This window comes from Grampus griseus, assembly GCF_964374135.1.
Source record: "Grampus griseus genome assembly, chromosome: 7".
NCBI classification, from domain to species: domain Eukaryota; kingdom Metazoa; phylum Chordata; class Mammalia; order Artiodactyla; family Delphinidae; genus Grampus; species Grampus griseus.
This window is the reverse complement of record NC_139001.1, coordinates 43713010-43719702: the sequence shown is the minus strand read 5'-3', so window position 1 is coordinate 43719702 and position 6693 is coordinate 43713010. Positions and strand designations below refer to the sequence as shown.

Here is a 6693-nt window from a genome sequence, read left to right as displayed (position 1 = left end):
GCCGCAGGAGGCGGAGCGCTGCACCTGGCGGCGGGTCCTCGGCGCTCAGCCCTGAAACGGGTCCAGCCGGTAGAGAGCGGCGGAGGCCGGGCCAGAGGAAGAGGAGGAGGAGGAGAGAAGGTCGCGCCGACCGGTACGCTCGGCTCGCCGCTCCCGGTTCCCCCACCGGCCCGCATCCCTCCGCCGCGCCCCGCCCCGCCGCAGCTCCCGAGGAACCAGTGACCCGCCCGAGATGGCGAGCGCCGTCTCGACAGCCGCCGCCCCGGCGCCCGGAGCCGCCGCCCCGTGCCCGGGGGAGATGGCTCCCCGCGCCCCGCGCAGCTGAGCTCTCGCCGCCGTCGCCGCCCGCCGCAGGTGAGTCGGAGCCCGGCGCGAGGGGGAAGGGGGCGCGCTCGGCGGGGCGGCGGGGTAGCCCCACCCTGGGCTCCCCTGCAGGGGCCTGGCCCGGCCGGAGGGCGAGGAGCCCCCTGCGGCGCGCACACCTGCAGTCGCTGAAAGGCTTCCGAGGAGGGGCCTGGCCCCAGGGCGTGGGGGGGTGTCTCCGCTCCCAGCCCCGCTCGCCCGCTACTGTCTCCCTCCCCTTGGATCCCGAGTCGGTTGTCATCTTTTGGGGCGCTGAGGGCAGCTACAGCCTGCACCCCCGGTGCGCCCGGCGCGAGCAGCACTTCCGCAAACATAACTGCAGTGGGGAAAACAAAGGCGCTGCCCGAGGAAGCCGTCGCCGGGCGCCGGCAGCAGCCAGGGAGCCGGGTGAGGGCTGCGCCCCAGTGCCCAGGCCCTTGTCGGCCCGGCCGCACTCGCGCCCTTGCCATAACCGTCCTCGGGAGAAAGTGGGAGGCGAGAACACCAGACAATCCGAGTGCAGGGACGTAGCTCCTTGGGTGGCAAGAGGAGGAAATTGACAGCGTCTGCTTACCCAGGTGAATAAATACGCAAAATACCTCTTTCCCTTTTCTGCTATCATCCTGGGAGAAATTCCCCGCCTCCGTGCTGCTTTACTTCAGCCTGGCCTAACATGTCCCTAGAGCCATTATGAGATAACAGTCGGGGTTTCTAGTCCTTTGGGGTCCTTTGTGTCCCCTACACGGCTCCCTGTAAATTTAAGTAGGAGGGTGAAAAATTCCAAATGCGACTTTCCCCTTCATTTATCCCATCTGCACGTGGACAGGCAGGTGGATTCGTTACCCTTGAGGCCAGCACACGGTGCATTTCGCCTCTCCCACATATATTCGCAACCACAAACATTTCCTTTTATTCGAAAATCTTTAATAATTAAACATTTTACAGAGCTACTGGAACAGATAAAATCTTGCCTATTAGTAGTAGAAAAGAACCTTGAAGAGTTGAGGTTTTAATCCCAACTGGTGTCTAAATATTTTTATGCTGTTGGGCATGTCACATCTTCCTGAGCCTCAGTTTTCTCACCTGTAAAAGGAGTTGGTTGGATAGTACAGTGGTCAAGCTTCCCCCTAATTGTTCTAGAAGTTTAGGATTTTCTGGAAATCTAACCTTTTCAAAATAAATGAATGTAAAGGGTGGGTGGACGTACAGTTGACCAACGACATGTGATAAAAGCAGATGTGTTTTTGGTAGGCCTCTGGTGTCTGCAGAGCATCTCTTCCCCAAGACGTGGCCACTAGTCTGCTAAAGGTGTATGCATCGTTGATGGCCTTGTTAAGTAAAAGGAGAGGATAGGAAGTCGCCTCACTGGGAAGGTCGGCTTTTGACACTTTAAGCTGATGGTCATCAGCAGACACGGAAGATATTTTCAGTTATTTTGTGGTAGTCAGATCGCTTGTGTTTACCACCAGTTGTAAGTAAAACTTAGGATTGCTTTTAGGAGGAAGCTGGGACATTGCTGCTGAGCCCAGGGCTGGGGGAGTAGGAGGAGAAAGGATCATATTTCAATAATGCATTAAAGCTACTAAGCATGTTTATAGTAATTTATTTCTAAGGCACTTTCTGTATCTGTATGAATAAGGTAAATGTAAAAACATGAAGGCAAACCAAAACACAAAGATAAACGAAACAGCAAGGTTTGCAGGTATTTGGTGATATGAGGTATTGGATCACCAAGTCTAGCATATATAGTTTCTGGATGATTAACAGTAATAAGGCACTTTTTGAGCACTTAGTATGTTCAAGACACCATCTTAAACACTGAATTTCTATATCTCTGTAAGATAAGTCTTGTCGCATTTTATGGATGATGAAAAGGAAGCTCGAATGGTTAGGGAACTTACACAAACCACATAATCAGTAAGAGGTGGAGTTAGGTTTGACCCCGTGTCTCTGGCTCCAAAGCCCAGGAAATTTCCACACGGTGTCCCTCCCTATTCAGGACCCATTAAGTCTCACCACCTACACAGGTGCCTTCCTTTGCTTCTTGCCTTTGAAAATTAATTTCATTGCAACATACATACATTACATATGTTAACATTTATCTGTGTAAGATAATCTATATAGTGCATATATATTTATGCATGTATGTTTACCCATTTGTTCTCACCATTTTTAGGCTGAAGGCAAGTGTAAAAATGAATATAACCAGATATATTTAGTGTTAGGCTGACAGGTTTTTTGTTTGACTTCTTTTGATATTCAGTACATCTTGATTTAGCAGTCTCATTGTAGGGAAAGGGAGAAATGCAATAGATGTAAATGTATTTGTTAGCTGCTTTGGCACATTGTCTTGGGAAAAAATCATGATATGGTAAGTGAAAAAAGGAAGAGATGTATATACAAACCATCATACAAGCACACGTATACCTTGTTGTCTCCAAACTGTTGACAGTGGCTTCCTGAAGGAAGTGGGTTCAGATGGTGAAGAAAAGAGGGTACTTTTACCCTTATAAAGTTATGTTTGGGCTTAAAAAGCTTTTTTTTTTGCAACAAGCATTTGTTATTTTATTATAGAAACTAAAAAGGAAACAAAAGGAATAGAATTGATTCACTTAATAAAAATCAAAAATAAGAAAAAAATTGAATGTGCCTAAACTCTGTAATGTTAGAGAAGTGAAATATGAGACTCAGGAGATCAAAGAGGAAGGTGGTATTCTGGGAATCGCATGTGTAGGAGCAAAGGGTGACCAGTCTTGGATGACTAAGTTTTACCTTTTCTAACAGTATCTATAGGGTGTTCTACAGCACCCCCAATTTTCCTCCCCAATAAGAATGCTTTGGTGCACACACCCCAATTTACCTGCTGCATAGGGTGATAAGAATTTCTTCCTGCTCTTGCTAGTGGTGGCTGTCTTTGGAAGCATAATTGTTCTTTATGTAGAAGGTAGGAGTAAGAGAAATAAATTTATCTGCTGTGTCATTTCCTGAAATTACGGCATTCTGGATGACTTCAGGTGTAATTATTTTTAGTAACATAATTTCAGGAGCAGGAAGTTGTCAAGTTAATCTAGTCTGATGCATATATAAACATATATATGTATAGATACATATACATGTGCATATATGTACATAATCTTGTCTGATGTGTATATATATACATACAGATGTATATATGCAAATCCCACAATTCTGTTTTATGTAATACTAATAAAAATCATTGCTTAGAATCCTTAAAAATTAATACATTTCCCTGCTCAGACTTAGAAATCCAGAATCAAATACATTCAGACTTTTCAGAATCAAGAAAACACATTCTTCCTTGTGTTTTGTACCCAAAGGAAAAGTGAATAAGGTTGGTTCATTATAAACGTAATAGGCAATAACGAGAAAAACATAATTGTAAAATTATTTTGCAGAAGAGATATTCTGACAATTTTAGGTGTCATCCAACGTTTCATTTAAGGTTCTAATTATGTTTTGGGCTGAGGGAAATCTTAGGCTTTTGATTTAGGAAATTTTGTTGCTCAGTACATTCTCTTTAAACTCAGAAATCAAGTGCAAAATCCTACCCTAGTACAAAGCCAGTTTTGGTAAAACCTTTTCCTCAAAGCAAAATGAATGTGTCATTTCCCAGTGCACAGCATTTTGGATTCCTGGGAAATGCAGACGTACACATCTGCTGTGAATTCTGTGTGGGGCAAAGAAAACACCCTTAATGTCTCCATCAGGAACATTCCATTTGGATATGATTCCTCCATGTTTAGTTACCCAACATTAGCTGTCTTTGGCCATTTATTCTACTTTACTGGCATTTTGGAGGGTGAGAATGCCTGTGTCAGCCTGATTTGTTGTCCTAAATCCTGAATGACATGTTATCCAGTACTTAGCCCTATTGTTGGGTTTCAGTAACTTTGCTTTGTAGCTGGTTTTCCTTCTCTGTATTTATAAGACACTTATTTACCGCTTTGTAAAATGGCATTGTTTAAATTAAGTTACTTGGCTGGGTAGCTTTTGGAAACTATCAGAGCCATTTGCTAAGATATTGATTTATTGGCGCGGAGCCCAATAGAAAACTAAACCAAACCAAAACAAATAAAAAATGTGGAACACCTAAACTTTGAACCTGTATATTAATATGTGTCTGCTATAGCTATTGCAACTCTGGTTGCTAGTTTGTGGCTCTAAATAGCACGCGCGCACACACACACACACACACACACACACACACACACACACACACACACACACACACACACACACACACACACACACACACACACACACACACACACACACACACACACACACACCCCGCTACCTCAGCACCAACAAAATATACCCCAAATGTTGTGTATTAAAAGTAGCTTTCATCTGCTTTTGTCCACTGTAATGTGAATATGGCTGAGCCATAGATGTGCTGATGATTGTGTTGAAGAGATGTTAAGGTTTGGAAATGTGAATGACTGGCCTGTATTACCTGTGACCTGGTGGTCCTGCTGTATTTAGGAATGGGAGAGAATGGGGCAAAGATGGGAAGAAATCTAGGCTCTTACAAAAATCGTATTCCAGAGATATAAGAGAGGATTGAGTAAAGGATGGCTGAGACATCTTTTTTGACATTTGTTCTGGCCTGTGTTTGAGTAGGGGAGACAAATTCAGGGAATGATGTGCAAGTAGAAAACAGGGAAGTCCAGCTTTGAATGACTCTGAGGAAATTTTTTGATGTAAGACCAAGAGTGGAACTTGGGGGAGAGGGAGATGGGACGTTATGAGTCAGCAGTGGCCAAGGGAGCTCTGGCGTGGATTTGTTGGGGATAAAAGGGGAATTGGAAAGAGGAACTGGTGTTGTCTCAACAAACTTGATTTGTGGTTAATTGTGCCTGGTGAAAGTGCGCGAGAAGCCTAGGCTAGTAGTAACTCCCTGCGTGGTTCTGTAGAGAGACCTGGGTGCCCCCCACCCCACTTTCCCCACGTGGCCACTGTGGGGTGAAGAGCGGAAATGGAGCAGTAGAGTCCAGGCCTCCCAGAGGAACTCTGAGCCCCAGAACAGAGGAGGAGTGAGTCCCTCTAAGCCATGTGGCGAATTCTTCTCTTATAACTGCTCTGGGCTTTTTTAGGCCCAAGGTTAGGGTAGAACACACTTGGCCCAAGGTAAATAAGGCCTTTCTCAACACAGCCAAGCCCCAAAGCCCCACACTAAACACTTAAAGCAGAACCGTACAGAGCGACGTGGACACTATCTGTGACTTTTTAAAGAAGTGCACTGATGTGGTGCACCATAGCCAAGCTTCTGTAGCTGTTGTGGGGTGCCTTCTTTCTTCTATTTCAAAATGCTTTCTGTGGAATTGTGTTTAACTAATGAACAGGTAGACCCCCACACTCACCTTTATGAGGGAGTTTGAATAGAAGAGTATCAAAGGGGTAAAATGACACACTTTTAAATTTTATTTCCCATTAATGAGTTTCCCTGTGTTTTGAAGGTGTAATATCTCTAAGAGTATCTCAGGGCTGCCCTGGTGGCGCAGTGGTTGAGAGTCCGCCTGCCGATGCAGAGGACACGGGTTCGTGCCCCGGTCCGGGAGGATTCCGCATGCAGCGGAGCGGCTGGGCCCGTGAGCCATGGCCGCTGAGCCTGCGCGTCCGAAGCTTGTGCTCCGCAATGGGAGAGGCCACAACAGTGAGAGGCCCGCGTACCGCAAAAAAAAAAAAAAAAAAAAAAAACCGTATCTCAGAGCTCTTGTAACTGGCCCTTTCACTTGTTCCTGCTGGTGAGCAGGAACAGCACAAGGATAGGCGGACTTCAGCTGAGCAACTCCAGGTGACCTTCCAGGAACTACAGGGTCAAGGGTGTCCCAGTTATCACTCAGATACCTTATATTTCAAATAATGCCTTTACAATATGTATTTTATTTATTTTATTTTTTCAAAAACTTATTTTTTGGCTGCATTGGGTCTTCGTGGCTGCGCACGGGCTTTCTCTAGTTGCGGCGAGCAGGGCCTACTCTTCATTGTGGTGTGCGGGCTTCTCATTGCGGTGGCTTTTCTTCGTTGTGGCACGTGGGCTCTAGGTGCGTGGCTCAGTAGTTGTGGCACGCGGGCATCAGTAGTTGTGGCTCATGGGCTCTAGAGCACAGGCTCAGTAGTTGTGGCACACGGGCTTAGTTGCTCCACAGCATGTGGGATCTTCCTGGACCAGGGCTCGAACCTGTGTTCCCTGCATTGGCAGGCAGATTCTTAACCACTGTGCCACCAAGGAAGTCCCAAACATATATTTTAAAAGTGATATATGCTCATTGGAGAAAAATCCAGTCAAGTCTAAGAAAAAATTAAAGTAACTCCTAATTTTACTTC

The 6693-nt window shown here is 45.9% G+C and overlaps 1 protein-coding gene across 1 annotated transcript in view; it reads left to right on the top strand.

Annotated features, from left to right (window-relative positions):
- The first annotated feature begins 330 nt into the window (after window positions 1–330).
- The window catches only part of MFSD6 (major facilitator superfamily domain containing 6), a 73685-nt gene continuing 67322 nt past the window's right edge, over window positions 331–6693 (top strand). The window contains exon 1 of the mRNA XM_082658056.1: window positions 331–354. The gene's annotated coding sequence lies outside the window, so the exon portion shown is untranslated. The remainder of the gene's footprint in view (window positions 355–6693) is intronic.